This window comes from Eleutherodactylus coqui, chromosome 4 (genome assembly GCF_035609145.1).
Source record: "Eleutherodactylus coqui strain aEleCoq1 chromosome 4, aEleCoq1.hap1, whole genome shotgun sequence".
Lineage (NCBI taxonomy): Eukaryota > Metazoa > Chordata > Amphibia > Anura > Eleutherodactylidae > Eleutherodactylus > Eleutherodactylus coqui.
The window spans coordinates 159,246,832-159,263,499 of NC_089840.1; the positions used below are offsets into that span (position 1 = coordinate 159,246,832).

At 43.9% G+C, this 16,668-nt stretch overlaps 1 protein-coding gene across 2 annotated transcripts in view; it reads left to right on the plus strand.

Moving 5' to 3' along the window:
* TUBGCP2 (tubulin gamma complex component 2) overlaps window positions 1-16,668 on the plus strand; it is a 238,931-nt gene that overhangs the window by 50,781 nt on the left and 171,482 nt on the right. The gene's annotated exons all lie outside the window — the stretch shown is intronic.

The following is a 16,668-nucleotide window of genomic DNA, read 5'->3' on the forward strand; positions in this document are numbered from 1 at the left end:
AAATTACTTGGAAAAAAAAAAAAGAAACAGATGTAATAAAAGGGGAGGATGTATGTTAAGAAAACATCATCTCCACCGAGATTCAAGCTTCAGAGCATAGTAGTTCTGTAGAAACTGGGTAAGAATACAAGGAGTTAACAACAGAAAGACACCATTGTAGGAATTTACTATAGACCGCTTGGACAAGCAGAAGATATGGATGAACTCTCTACATCAGATGGCCAAGTTCTCAAAAAAGCACAACATATTGATCATGGGAGATTTTACCTATCCAGAAATTTGTTGGGAATCTCTCTTAGGTAAAAGTAACGGGTCCAACAAATTCTTATCCACTCTTGCTGACAACTTTTATCTTCCAAAAGATAGAGGAGAAAACAATGGGATCTGCTATCTTGGACCTAATTCTTACCAACAGGGATAAAATGGTTGAGGAAGTAATTGAGGTCTGGAGCCTTAAGCTGGGTTCACACAGGGCGGATTTGCTGCGGTTTTGCCGCGGTTTTTCCGTTGCGGTTTGGCTGTATGAGGGCTTGTTTTTTGCGGGACGAGTTGTATTTTTTAATGGTACTATTTAATGTACCATATAATGTACTAAAAAATTTTTTAAAAATTCTAAATGGAGTAAAATGAAAAAAGTCATTTCGTCATGTTTTGGTGTCTTGTTTCTACGGCGCACAAACTGCGACAAAAATGACATGATAGCTTTATTCTATGGGTCAGTACGATTACTACTAGAGATGAGCGAACGTGTTCTTAACGAACACTTACGCACCCGGACACCGGCTTTACCGAGGACTTCAGTGTCCACGCGTAAAGATTCGGGGGGCGCCGGGGGGCGGGGAGAGGCGCGGCGGCGCGGGCGGCAGCAGCGGGGAACAGGGGGGAGCTCTCTCTCTCTCCCTCTCCCCCCCACTCCCCGCCGCACCCCCCCCCCCCCCGCGCTGCCACGGCGACCCCCGAACTTTTTTCGCCCGAGCACGGAATTGCTCGCAAAGTTCGGTGTTCGGGCGAAAAGGGGCGGAGCCGAACACGTTCGCTCATCTCTAATTACTACGGTTTCAAACTTGTATAGTTTGGGTGTTTGTTTTTGTTGTTACTGTACTACTTTTATTAATTTTTTTTTCAAAGACATATAATTTTATTTTAACTATTTTTTCTGCCGCCATCTTCTGCACACAATAACTTTTATTTTTCAGTTGACATAGATGTAAGAAAGCTCATTTTTTGGAAGACACCCTGTAGTTTACGTTTTTTTTTTGTTTTTTTTAATAATACATAAGACTTTTTGATTGCTTTTTATTGCATTTTTTCTGGGAGACAGAATGACTGAAAGTGTTTTTCTGGCGTTATTTTTTTTTCGGACACCGTTCACGGTGCGGGGTAAATATGCATTACATTGGTGGATCAGACTTTAACAGACGTGGCAATGCCAAATATGTATCTTTGTATTATGATTTAGATTCTTTAATTATAGATATGTCACAGGGGGTGGGGGGGTGGGAGTGATTTAATGTTTTATTTTTTATTTTTTACGATTAGCAAAACTTTTTATTGAACCTATTTTTACTTTCTTTTTTAGTCCCCCTAGGGGACCGCAACTTGCGATGCTTTGATTGCTCCTGCAGTATGATGTAATGCCACGGCATTACATCATACTGCGATCTGACAGGCAGTCTATCGAGCCACCCCATGGGGATGGCTAATAGGCAGTCTGCTAAGACAGCCCTGGGGCCTTTCAGAAGGACCCCGGCTGCCATGACACCCACATGGCTCACTGCGATCTCATCGAGGGGTGGCAGTACGGGACCCCCCGAATATCGTTCGGGGATTTCAATGCCGCTGTCAGAATTAACAGCAGCATTTAAAGGGTTAATAACGCCAATCAGCCACGTGGCTTATTGCAGCTATTGCCTGCAGGTGTCAGCTGTAATAAACAGCTGACGCCCACGCTGTATCAAGATATGTCACCCCGTAATCTCTCTTACATACTTATTGCTGCAGGACCTAGCTGTATGTCCTGTAGCATTAAAGGGGTAAACAAGAACTTCCAAAAAGACAAACCCCTCCTTTTTTCTGGTTTTCAGGATCCATTCTAAACATACTAGAACCCTGTAAGTTTACTACCTAGTCACAGCTCTTGTCCAACCAGGCCTCTCTTATCCCCCACAATGTCATTGTTTTTCTCATACATTATTACTTAGTTTGTTAACCTTATTAGATAGATGTCTAGCATTAGTCACCCTACAGTTTAGAAGTTTTTTTTATTTTATTTTTTTTTATTTTCTGCTCTGCCAGTTCTAATTGTACTAACCCCTCCCACCGCTCCACCCCAATTTCCATTACTTAATCCCAGATCATTGTCTACACTGTCTTCCCCTCTATCTGTCTGGTTGCTCCCCAGTCCCTAGTTTAAGTACTCCTCCAACTTTCTAGCCATCCTCTCCCCCAGCCCAGCTGCCCCCTCTCCAATGAGATGCAGCCCATCCCTACGGTAGAACCTGTAACCGACTGCAAAGTCAGCCCACTTCACTGGGAACCCAAACCCCTTCCTTCCTACACCAACTCTGCAGCCACTTTTTTACCTCCATAATATCCTGCTGCCTTTCCGTTGTGGCATATGGTACATGTAGTATTTCGGAAAATATTACTTTGGAGGCGCTTGCCATAAGCTTTGCATCCTATTTCCCTGTAACCGTTTTTAAGGACCTTCCACCCACCTCTAACTTTGTCATTTGTGCCAATGTGTACCATAACCGCTAGATCCTCTCTAGCTTCTCCCAGTAATCTGTCAGCCCGATGTATGATATGTCAAACTGAGTGCTGGGAAGACCATCCCAATTATTCTGGTCTATATGGCCGATTGACCTATCTGTCCACCTAATAATTGAGTCTCCTACTAAAACTACCAGGACCTGTCTAGCCTGCCCTACGCTGCTATTCTCCTTCTTACAGGTGCAGACATCCCCCTTGTGGTCAGAGGGCATGTTCTGCTGCAGCAATGCTAATCCTGTAATGACATCTTCCTAATCTCCCAACTGTGCAAACTTGTTGGGGTGAGACTAGTCCTGAACTGGCACACTCCAACAAGTTTGCAAAGCCTTTCTTTCTTCCACTCTACTTATCTGAAGTATATGCTGTGTGTTTGTTTCTTTCCCGCATGTGAGAGAGAGAGAGAGAAAAGTGTGCAGCCTCGATATATATGGCTGCATACTTCTGACAATGACCCATTCGAGCACTTTATCAGCGCTTTGCCGGGTCATTAAGAGGACAGTTACTGCCTGACCGACCTATCTCTGGAGTACAAGACACGGGGACTTAATTTTTATTTTTTTTTTGCAAAAGAACGTGCCTTATAGACCAGAAAATGTTGTATATAATACTAGCTGATATACCCGGCTTCGCCCGAGTTAATTTGGTACTGGTGTTTATCTGGTGTTTACACGGAAAATCTTACGAAGTCGTGGTTACTTTAGAGATACTGAGGAAAAACATATGTTCACCATTTTGCATAGTTCTCTGCGTTACCCAGGAAACACCACGTGAAGGTAACCATGCGATGTTTCCTTCATATAAAATGACATCAGGAAGTGAGAGAATTACATTACGTACATAAAATTTGGATACTAATTCTTTTGCGCTTAGAATTGAATAATCGAGTTGGGACCTATTAACTTTTCATATTTATGACACAATCAATGCTTGTGCCAAATTTCATGTTTCTATGACATTGGGAAGTGAGAGATTTGGATTATGTACGTAAAATTTGGAAGCTAATTCTTTTGCGCATACAATTGAATAATGGAGTTGGGACCCATTAGCTTTTCCTATTTATGACATAATCAATGCTCGTGCCAAATTTCCCGTTTCTATGACACTGGAAAGTGAGAAAATTACATTCCGCACGTAAAATTTGGAAGCAAATTCTTTTGCGCATAGAATTGAATAATGGAGTTGGGACCCATTAGCTTTTACTATTTATGACATAATCAATGCTCGTGCCAAATTTCCCGTTTCTATGACACCGGAAAGTGAGAAAATTACATTCCGCACGTAAAATTTGGATGCTAATTCTTTTGCGCATAGAATTGAATAATGGAGTTGGGACCCATTAGCATTTCCTATTTATGACAATCAATGCTTGTGCCAAATTTTCCGTTTCTATGACACTGGAAAGTAAAGAAATTAGATTCCGCACGTAAAATTTCAACGCCAATTCTTTTGCGCTAGAATTGAATAATGGAGTTGGGACCTATTAACTTTTCCTATTTATGACATAATCAATGCTCGTGCCAAATTTCATGTTTCTATGACACCAGAAAGTGAGAATTACATTCCGCAAGTAAAATTTGGACGCTAATTCTTTTGCGCATAGAATTGAATAATCGAGTTGGGACCCATTAGCTTTTCCTACTTATGACATAACCAATGCTCGTGCCAAATTTACCGTTTCTATGACACCGGAAAGTGAGAAAATTACATTCCGCAAGTAAAATTTCGGCGCCAATTCTTTTGCGCTAGAATTGAATAATCGAGTTGGGACCCATTCGCTTTTCCTATTTATGACATAATCAATGCTCGTGCCAAATTTCCCGTTTCTATGACATCGGAAAGTGGGAAAATTACATTCCGCACGTAAAATTTGGACGCTAAATCTTTTGCGCATAGAATTGAATAATCGAGTTGGGACCCATTAGCTTTTCCTATTTTTTTTAAATCAAATTTTATTAATTTTATTTTTCACATGAACAATTAGACAACAAATGCAGGGTACAATATTCAGTGACAGATGGTTTTGATGGCAGATCAACTAGCGAAAGGGACTGGGCCGGCATACAAATTTGACATAACTAGAATCTGATAACCAAGAAAGAGAATAAGCAACTCATTGACTCAGTAATACTCTGGTACTGTCGTCCTTGGGTCTATGTAGGAGGAGGCTTCTTAGGAACACGTATATAGTACTCCAATATTTAGGCGGCCGAGTGCATTGACTTTCTTTGTTAGCATCAGCGTAAGAGAATCATCTTTGCCAGTAGACAAGACATCAAGGGGGTGGGGGCATGGGAAGTGGGGGGTAAAGGGGGGGGGGAGAGGGGATGGGAAGCAGGGAGCGGGGGAAGCGGCGCAGAGTACCATAGAAACCGTCTCATTCGTGCCATATTGGTAAGGATCTCACTGTCCACCAAATGGACCAAGTTTGACTGAATTTTTCATATGTATTTTTGGACCAGCTGTATAGTTCCTCTAAATTGTAAAAGTCGTCTACTCTCTCTCTCCACTGTCTCAACGAGGGGACCACTTTCTGTTTCCACAGAAGAGGGATCCGGGACTTGGCAGTATCTAATATCAAGGCTAACATTTTATTTCTCTGAGGGTGGAAATGTTTGGAGGGCTTCCACAGAAGAACCAACTCCGGTGTTACTTTTAAGTTCGGTGAGATTTATTGTATTATTTGTTCCACTCCCTTAAAAGGGTGCGAGCTTCGGACATGACCACCAGAGATGAAGATACGAGCCTAGGTGGTTGCCGCATCTCCAGCAGGAGCCATCGTCAGTGAGGTTGTGGTCAAGTAGCCACTGTGGGGTTCGATACCAGCGAGATAGCAGTTTGTAGTGTGTTTCTTGTGTGAGCACACAGGGAGATAGGCCAAAGGAGGTTTTTAGGATCATTTTCACCTCGTTTGATGAGAGCGTAATACCCTGGTCCTTCTCCCAAGAGTACAAAAAAGCTGGTTTGTAGGGGAGGAGAGGAGCAACAAAATTTTTACGTAGGTAGGAAATTTTTCGGATGGGCGGCTTATTGTCTTGTAGTGCTTTCTCAAATGGGGTTGATGGTCTGGTGGATTTATATCTATTGAGGAATAACTTTAACCCCCTCTCTAACTGTGCTTGCTGTAGGAAAGACAGGTTTCCCTCAGGGAGCAGTCTCTGAAGTATTGTAGCTGGTGGTAGATGTGCTAGGGGGTATAGGTCAGACAACTTAAGAGGTGAAAGCTTTTTCCAGACCGAGGATGAGGACGGATCCGAGGGCAGATCAAGTATTTTCGTGATAGAGCGCAGTGGGAGTGGGAGACGGGGACAGATCCTTTCCAAGATCATCCCAGACTGCGCATGGGCCCTTAAGCAGTGGATTAAAAGACTTAGCAGTGTATCTGGTTTTAGAGGGGAGCCATAAATCATCGGTTAGTTGATCCCTGTTGTAGCCTTCCACTAATGTGGTCAGCAGTTTGTCACCGTGTGGATGGGTTAGGTCCACCCAGTATCGAAGCTGGGCAGCCCTATAGAAGTCAAATAAATTTGGGAGGTCAATACCACCCTCGGATCTCCTCCTGCTCAGCAGGCAGTAAGCTAGTCTTGGCCTCCTCCTCCTCCAAACAAATCCCGTAAACGCAGTGCGTAGTGATTTAAAGAAACTAGTCGGTCGGTGAATGGGGAGCATTCTGATTTTGTACAGAATGGAAGGTAGGATGTATGATTTGATAATGTTTTTTCTACCGAACCAGGACACAAATGGGATATCATATTTCTTTAAAAGACGTTTGACCTGGTCCAGCAGGGGGATAAAGTTTACGCTGTATAGGTCTTCAGCTTGCCGAGATAGTTTAATACCTAGGTATTCAATAGAGGAATTTGACCATGTGAAAGGCGAGTTGGCTCACAATGCATCTGTCTGGGCCTTCGGGATAGAGATATTTAAGATAGTCGACTTTGTGTAGTTTGTCTTGAAATTGGAAGCAAGGCCGAATCCTTCTAGTACTTCCATCAGTCTGGGAAGACTCTTTTGGGGGTCTGTTATTAAGAAAACAATATCGTCAGCAAACGCAGCTACCGAGAGCACTTGTCCACTGAAATGGAGACCTCTAATTTCTGGGTCTTGCCTGACCTTTAGGAGTAGTGGCTCCAGGGCCAGGATAAAAAGAGAGGGTGATAGGGGGCATCCCTGCCGAGTACCATTTTTTTATGTCGAAGGGAGGGGAGAGAGTGTCGTTGATTTTAAGTCTTGCGTAGGGGCATGTGTATAGTGAGAAGATCGCCCTGATAAACTCCGGTGGGAAGCCAAAGGAGTGCAGGACCCCTTCCATATAGCGCCAGTCTACCCTATCAAATGCCTTTTCTGCATCCGTGCTTACTAAGGCTAGAGGTATTCTGTGACGTTGTGCGTAGCGTGCTGCATGGAGCAGTCTGACGCAGTTGTCTCTCCCCTCCCTTCCAACAACAAAGCCCGCCTGTTCTCTGTCTATTAGGGCTGACATAAATGGCTCTAATCTTTTAGCGAGGAGCTTAGCCCAAAGTTTCATATCTACATTTATGAGGGATATCGGGCGGTAGCTTCCACACAACTCCGGATCCTTGTTGTCTTTATGGATCAGAGTAATGTTGGCCTCCTGGAACTGTCTCGGCAGGGAGCACCCCCCCCCCCCCAACAGGTTGTTGAATAACTCTACTAGTTTGGGTTTTAGAATGGGGAGGAAGGATTTGTAGTACAGAATAGGTAAGCCATCGGGGCCAGGGCTTTTGTTGGGCGGACATGCCGCTATCAATTCCTCCACTTCAGACTGAGTAGCCTGGGCCATAAGTGTCGTGGCATCTGTGGGGTTAATTTTAGGGATGGTAAGCTGACTTAAGAAGTTATCTATCAAAGTTGAAGGGTCAACCTGCGGCTTGGGCGTGGAGGTCTCTTTTAGATTATATAAGCTAGAGTAGTAACGCTGGAACTCTCTTGCAATCCCGGTAGTTGAGGAGCAAGTTCCGCCCGTGGAGGTTTTTATAGCGCTGATGTGGTTTTTTGCACGTGCTTTTTTGATTAGCGAAGTCATAAGCTTGCTGCCCCTATTGCCCTGGGCGTAGACCAAGTGTTTTAGATGTAGTTGTTTTTTATTAAATTTGGATTCTAACAAAAGCTTCAGGTCTGTCCTCAGGGCAGTAAGGGCATCTAGATTCTGTTTCGATTGGGAGAGCTTCGCAGCTAGTTCCACTTTTGCTATCTGCGAGAGTTTCGTGTCAATCTCTTTTTGGGTGCGTTTTTTAACGCGAGAGCCCAGGGCTATCAGGAGTCCTCGGATAAAGGCCTTGTGAGCTTCCCATACAATCGGGATTTTAGATTTGTGAGAGGCGTTCACACAGAAGTATTCCTCTAGTGCTTTGAATAGTAGTTCCCTTTCTTCAATTGAGTCTAGAAGTGACGCATTGAGAGACCACCTCCACTCCCGGGAGATTGGGTGTGGGTCCCTTATGGTCATGTGGATCGGGGCATGGTCAGAGATTGTCATGGAGTCAATCTCTGCCTGAATCATGGATGTAAGGAGGTTGGAGGAGACCAAGACATAGTCCAATCTCTGATACGAAGAATGGACCGTTGAGAAGTAAGAATAGTCTCTGGTGGTAGGATTCAAGGTACGCCAGGAATCCACCAATCCTAGTTCCTGAAGGGCTTTGCTAAGTTTTCTCAACCCCCTTTGGGAGGTCTGAGATCGACCAGAGGAGGAGTCCAAGGAAGGATTGAATGTGACATTAAAGTCCCCTGCCATAACTATCTGACCCACTGCAAAGTGTTTTAAAACTTCTAGTTGTTGGAGTAGCCAGGGTATCTGATCTACATTAGGAGCATAAATGTTTGCGAAGGTCATTTTAACATTATTTATTGTACCTTTCACAAAAAGGACTCTACCCTCGCCGTCCTTGTATTGGGCCTCTTCAACAAAATTGATTGTTTTGTGGAAAAGGGTCGAGACCCCTTTTGAGGCCGACGAGGGGTGAGTGTTATGAAACGCTTTGGGGGAAATGTTTGCCCGGAAGGGAAAAGCATTTGGTTCCTTTAAAATGCGTTTCCTGAAGGAAAAGTATTTTGGTGTCATACCTTTTCAGGAGGAGGGCGAGGTTGTGTCTCTTGAAGGGGGAGTTAAGTCCTCTGATGTTAAACGAGGTGATGCGAAGTCCCACCATGGTGACGATCCTGAGCTATGGTACGGGAGGGCAGTCCAGTGAGAGAGCTAGCCAGGGAACTCGAGCAGGTCCAAAAAGAAAAATATATGAACAATCGGTACAAGTTATTGAGAGGCGCCGTTAGTCTGGGTGCCTGGAGTTCTAGAGGGGGTAAGGGGTATTGGAAGGATACAAGAGGGGTGAGGGGGTAAGGAGGCAGAAGGGGGTAGGGAGGAAGACAACACAAAACGATGAGTGCACTACACGTGTAGCACAGTAAACAGACAAACTTAGCTTGAACAACTAACTTAATGCTTTATGGGAAGGCAAGGAGAAGGGGTCCGGTATACCCCAAATCTCCCTCTCACAGTTGGGCGGGCTACTGAAGTCTCGCAGGGACACGGCCCCGGCGAGAGATCAGAGTTTTTATAACAGCCTGGGCAGACCAGCAACCCACGGCCCCTAGGGAAGAAAAAGGAAAACAAGGGTAGCTGGGCCAACAGCCCAGAATGCAATAAACTTTAGCAGTCAAAACTCGACGGAATTTTCAACTTGGGTGTACATAACAATTCTGTAAGCGGATGTAATAGGAATCTAGCAATAACATAGGATATCGAAGGAACACTTGGTCTGACCCGGGACGAGAACATAGCCTTCACACCGTCCTCCCCTCAACCCACAGCGCCGAAGCCAAGGCCCCAATAATTGGGTCATGAGACCTCTAACCACGGCGGCCGCAGACGGGGGGGGGGGGGTGGGGGGGAGTCGGTGGCAACGTCTGATCGTCCGATTGCCAGACGAGAATCGGGGTTCCCGAGATGAAACTCAGCAATACTGAGGGGGGACTCAGGTCGAGTCGTCCCTGGGTTTCTTCTTTTTCACTCTTGGGGATTTAGAGCTACTCGTTGGAAGCCATCTTTCTGGATTCTCCAGTTGATGAAATTGGGGTGGGTTCGGGAGTGGTTGCCAATTAGGAAGTTCAATAGGGTCGATCTCAAGGATTGACCAAAGATTCTGTAGATCTTCGTTGGTGCGAATATTGATTCTTTTGCCCTTATGGAAGCAGCTCAGTCCAAATGGGAAAAGCCATGAATATTTTATATCCATAGATTTCTCCAAGAGTGGTCGGAGAATGCGGCGCTTTGCCAAGGTGGAAGGGGCAAGGTCTTGGAAGATTTGTATCGGAGATTCAGCATAATTCAGATCTCTGTTAAATCTTGCAGCTCTCAGTATGGCGGCAGCATCCGGGAAAGCGAGCACCTTACAAATGATGTCCCGGGGAGGGTCAGAATCGTTCAGCCGGGGTCTGAGCGCTATATGAATTCTTTCGATAATTATGGAGCTTGCCCTCTCTGTTCCCAGCAGTGATTCGAAAATTTCTTTTGCAATTTTCAGTAAACTTTCGCCGGGGTGGGATTCGGGCAACCCTTTGATGCGGACGTTATTGCGCCGATTTCTGTTTTTCGAGATCCTCCTGCATCAGGAGGGTCTTGCTGAGGTGATTGTGCTGTTCCTTTAAGACCCGCTCTAAATGCATGGAGTGGGTAGTGATGGCTGACGTTGCGGTCTCAAGCTCTTCCACCCTGTGCCCCATCTGTCTAAAGTCCTCCTTAATCTCGGCTAGGTCAGCGCTTATGGGGCGCAGGGCATGGGAGATCAGGTCTCTCATAAAGGATTTAGAGACAGTTTCCCCTTCGTCACCTTCGGAGCACGTCTCCTCATCCTCCCCCTTGCTAGGAGCAGATATGAGTTCCCTTGCCGGTGCCATCTTGGCAGACGGGCGTGGGGACCTTGCAGACCGATCTCTGAAGAATCGCTGCATATCTACTTGGCCTTTTTGTAACTCTAGGTGTTCCTTGAAGGTCAGTGTTCTTTTCTTTTGATGGCTTGCCCATTATTCTGTCGTTTGACTGCTGCTAGGGGTCAGCGTGGGTGCTTGGTCATAGGGGTGCTTCTCTCAGGCCGCCATTGCGCTCGGCGCCTAGGCTCCACCCCCCTACTCCTGGACTTCTAGCAACAGTTATTAGTTTAGGACTCTTCTTCACGGAGTTCTGGAAAAATTAGAGCTAGGCTCTCTGTTTAAGTCTTTTACATGCAGTTGCAGACAGTTAGGTATGTGGATGGGAGAAGGAGAGAGAGGGGGGAGGGTGGTGGTGGTGGTGGAAGATATGCCCCCCTGTGCTGTTTTGGTAGCCTTGGGCTTGCTAGTTTGTAGTGAGCCGGTATGGGGGGTATCTCCCTGTGCACAGGGATCTCTCAGGCTCTCAGTAGGGCTCTGCTTTTCTGTGGGCACAGGTCCTCTCCCCTCTGATGGAACTAACCTCTCTCCTCCGGCTCTTCTGCCTCCTCTCCTCCTCAGTCCACTGCAGGGAAGCTGTATTCACCACTGTCTCCTAGCCGGGGAGGGCTACAGGTTGGTGGGTAGTTCAGCAGCCAGGTTCCGCTGCGATCGGGCCGCCGCTGCAACTTCCGGTCGGCCGAGACCGGCACTTTAGCCTGGGGATCCGCCTGGTGATGTAGGCCGTGCCGGTAAAAGTGACGCTAGGAGGCCCGGGATGGTCTCTTTTTAGAGCTCTCCTTTGCGCTGTGCCAGCGGTGCTGTTTTTAGGCCCGGATGAGGCCTCTATTCAGCGGATTCCCTCACGGAAGCGCAGCACTCTCAGGAGTCTCCAAAATGGCGCCCGCACCCGTTGCCGGTCAGGCCACGCCCCCTCCGCTTTTCCTATTTATGACATAATCAATGCTCGTGCCAAATTTCCTGTTTCTATGACACTGGAAAGTGAAGAAATTACATTCCGCACGTAAAATTTCGACGCCAATTCTTTTGCGCTAAAATTGAATAATCAAGTTGGGACCTATTAACTTTTCCTATTTATGACATAATCAATGCTCGTGCCAAATTTCACGTTTTTATGACACCGGAAAGTGAGAAAATTACATTCCGCACGTAAAATTTGGACGCTAATTCTTTTGCGCATAGAATTGAATAATCGAATTGGGACCCATTAACTTTTCCTATATATGACATAATTAATGCTCGTGCCAAATTTCCCCTGTTTCTATGACATTGGGAAGTGAGTGATTTAGATTATGTATTGCGCTAGAATTGAATAATCGAGTTGGGACCCAATTTCTTTTCCTATTTTGGAGATAATCTATTCTTGCGCCAAATTTCATGTTTCTACGACATTGGGAAGTTGGAGAACTTTTGGCGAGTCAGTCAGTGAGTCAGTGAGGGCTTTCAGCTTTATATATATATATATATATATAGACAAGGAAGAGGAAAGTCCAACACTTCCATAAAAACAGAATCTTTATTATATCATCATGGATTAAAAGTCAATACCGTGCTTCCCCAAAAATAACACACTGTCTTTTATTAATTTTTGCCCCAAAAGAGGCACAGCTTCTTATTTTTGGGGAGTGTCTTATACTCACCTAGCCGCCGCCGTCGTCTTGGTCCCTCGCGTTGGTCTCCTCGGCGCTGCGGCAGGCTGCAGTGTAATCTTCAGCACAGATAGAGGATTCTCTTCTGGGTAACGGGGCTCTGAATATCCTACCTCCAGGAAGCAAGCGCTGTGATTAGATCAAGCGCTAGTCAATCAGACCTGGCGCACGATCATTCACAGCCATTCAGTGAATGACATAACTACATGCCTGTAATTGGTTCATCCAGTGCCACCTCTGATTCGCTGGCGCTCGATCCAATCACAACGCTTGCTTGCTGGAGGCAGCTAGGTGAGTATTGCTGTTTTTTTCCCCTAGTGTAGCTAGTACTTATTTTCAGGGGAGGGTTTATATTTCAAGTTTTCCCCCTAAAAATCAGGCTAAGGCTTATTATCTGGGTAGATCTTATTTTCGAGGAAACACGGTAGTACAGTACAATATTTACGGATTTCGAGCTACACACTAGCTCTTGAACACAACGTACAAAAAGGAAAAACTAATTGAATTTAAAACCATGTGGACCAATCACAACAATGTAATTAACATAAGGGCCGGACTCTATAGAGACTTAATAGCATACAAGTCAATACATGCTGACAAAATATCTAATATATATATATATATATATATATATAACTAACTGATATACCCGGCTTCGCCCGAGTTAATTTGGTACTGGTGTTTATCTAGTGTTCACACGGAAAATCTTATGAAGTCGTGGTTACTTTAGAGATACTGAGGAAAAACATATGTTCACCATTTTGCATAGTTCTCTGCGTTACCCAGGAAACACCATGTGGAGGTAACCATGCGACGTTTCCTTCATATAAAATGACATCAGGAAGTGAGAGAATTAGATTACCAACATAAAATTTGGACACTAATTCTTTTGCGCTTAGAATTGAATAATCGAGTTGGGACCCATTAACTTTTCATATTTATGACACAATCAATGCTTGTGCCAAATTTCATGTTTCTATGACATTGGGAAGTGAGAGATTTAGATTACGTACGTAAAATTTGGACGCTAATTCTTTTGCGCATAGAATTGAATAATGGAGTTGGGATCCATTAGCTTTTCCTATTTATGACATAATCAATGCTCGTGCCAAATTTCCCGTTTCTATGACACTGGAAAATGAGAAAATTACATTCCGCACGTAAAATTTCGACGCCAATTCTTTTGCGCTAGAATTGAATAATCGAGTTGGGACCCACTCGCTTTTCCTATTTATGACATAATCAATGCTGATGCCAAATTTCCCGTTTCTATGACACTGGCAAGTGAGAAAATTACATTCCGCACGTACAATTTGGACGCTAATTCTTTTGCGCATAGAATTGAATAATCGAGTTGGGACCCATTAGCTTTTCCTATTTATGACATAATCAATGCTCGTGCCAAATCTCCTGTTTCTATGACACTGGAAAGTGAAGAAATTACATTCCGCACGTAAAATTTCGACGCCAATTCTTTTGCGCATAGAATTGAATAATGGAGTTGTGACCTATTAATTTTTCCTATTTAAGACATATTCAATGCTCGTGCCAAATTTCCTGTTTCTATGACACCAGAAAGTGAGCAAATTAGATTCCGTACGTAAAATTTGGACGCCAATTCTTTTGCGCATAGAATTGAATAATCGAGTTGGGATCCATTAGCTTTTCCTATTTATGACATAATCAATGCTCGTGCCAAATTTCCCGTTTCTATGACACTGGAAAATGAGAAAATTACATTCCGCACGTAAAATTTCGACGCCAATTCTTTTGCGCTAGAATTGAATAATCGAGTTGGGACCCATTCGCTTTTCCTATTTATGACATAATCAATGCTGATGCCAAATTTCCCGTTTCTATGACACCGGCAAGTGAGAAAATTACATTCCGCACGTACAATTTGGACGCTAATTCTTTTGCGCATAGAATTGAATAATCGAGTTGGGACCCATTAGCTTTTCCTATTTATGACATAATCAATGCTCGTGCCAAATCTCCTGTTTCTATGACACTGGAAAGTGAAGAAATTACATTCCGCACGTAAAATTTCGACGCCAATTCTTTTGCGCATAGAATTGAATAATGGAGTTGTGACCTATTAATTTTTCCTATTTAAGACATATTCAATGCTCGTGCCAAATTTCATGTTTCTATGACACCAGAAAGTGAGCAAATTAGATTCCGTACGTAAAATTTGGACGCCAATTCTTTTGCGCATAGAATTGAATAATCGAGTTGGGATCCATTAGCTTTTTCTATTTATGACATAATCAATGCTCGTGCCAAATTTCCTGTTTCTATGACACCGGAAAGTGAAGAAATTACATTCCGCACGTAAAATTTGGACGCTAATTCTTTTGCGCATAGAATTGAATAATCGAGTTGGGACCCATTAGCTTTTCCTACTTATGACATAATCAATGCTCGTGTCAAATTTCCAGTTTCTATGACACTGGAAAATGAGAAAATTTACATTCCGCACGTAAAATTTCGACGCCAATTCTTTTGCGCTAGAATTGAATAATCGAGTTGGGACCCATTCGCTTTTCCTATTTATGACATAGTCAATGCTCGTGCCAAATTTCCTGTTTCTATGACAGCAGATAGGAGAATATTAGATTCTGTACGTAAAATTTGGACGCTAATTCTTTTGCGCATAGAATTGAATAATCGAGTTGGGACCCATTAGCTTTTCCTATTTATGACATAAATGCTCGTGCCAAATTTCCTGTTTCTATGACACCGGAAAGTGAGAAAATTACATTCCGCACGTAAAATTTGGACGCTAAATCTTTTGCGCATAGAATTGAATAATCGAGTTGGGACCCATTAGCTTTTCCTTTTTATGACATATTGAATGCTCGTGCCAAATTTCCCATTTCTATGACGTTGGGAAGTGAGTGATTTAGATTATGTACGTAAAATTTCGACGCCAATTCTTTTGCGCTAGAATTGAATAATCGAGTTGGGACCCAATTACTTTTCCTATTTTGGAGATAATCTATGCTTGCGCCAAATTTCATGTTTCAACGACATTGGGAAGTTGGAGAACTTTTGGCGAGTCAGTCAGTCAGTGAGTCAGTCAGTCAGTGAGTCAGTCAGTGAGGGCTTTCAGCTTTATATATATAGATGTATGCACACCAACTTACTGAGTCATCCCTTGCGTTTCTTCTTACAGCCTTAGAGCTATTTTTCTTTACCTCCTGTAAGCTCCTTGCTGAGGGCCCGAAGAAGTAAGGGTAGAGGGTGGAGCACTCAGAACAATGCCGTGGAGCACTCAGTAGCCTGTATTCTAACTACGCAGTGTGGCACACAGACTTTGGAACTTAAAAAAAAAAAAAAAAAAAAAGCTGCTGCTAATTTCCTAAAATAAAAAAAGGTACTTCTTGCTAAGCAGTGATGACAGTAAGTATGGCATGTTCTCGCTGGCAGCCTGTGAACGCAAACAGACGGGTGGCCACCAGAGCATCTGTGCTGGAATCTGAGGGACATTTTCAGATTTTATTTTTCTCAAACCCAGGGTATGAATCTGTTTGGTAGTTGAAGAACACTGATGGGATTCATAGCCAAATACCTGTTGGCATTGGGCTTCCTTATGGTTTAAGGCAGGGAAGAGCTTAGTAGGTAGAACCTTTGGTCTAGAGCAGACAGAAGGTTAAGTAGCACAGCCATGGTGATGTAGGTTATTGAGCGGTTAATGGACTCTTGTGGTCTAGGCAAGGAAATCCCAGCTGCTCCCCGGGTACATGTCACAGTTGCGTGCCCCCAGTTATGCTCTTGCATAAAACTTGAAAATTATATCTCCCAACATGTCCAGAGGAAATTATAGGGAGGTACAGGTATCCAAACGTGCAAGCTATTTTGCTAAAAGGATATTAGAGGACATTGCAGAGTATAAGGGATTAAGAACTACAACTCCCAGCATTTTCTCGGTTCTCATTCTATAGAAGAAGGGAAAACGCTGACTCCATCTTTTCTCCAGCTTCTCCATATAAAGCTCTTTAATCTCCTGTCACATTATGGTTACGTCATCGCAGGTCATTCTGCATGCCTCACAGGATCGGCCCCTAAAATATAGGCTTGTCCTGCAGGATCCAGGATGGTTGAGGGGTATGATACTGCCTTATTTCAAAGTACCATTCAGAGACTACAGGTTTTCATACCCTTTAAAGAATACTTATTTCCTAATGGTAAAGTAGAACTCTTACACACTTCACGCTTAAATTGTTTATGCATTTTACTTCGTTTTGATTGCCCAGGTCTAATTCAGTAGCTTCCAACCTGTAATTTGACTTTTGGC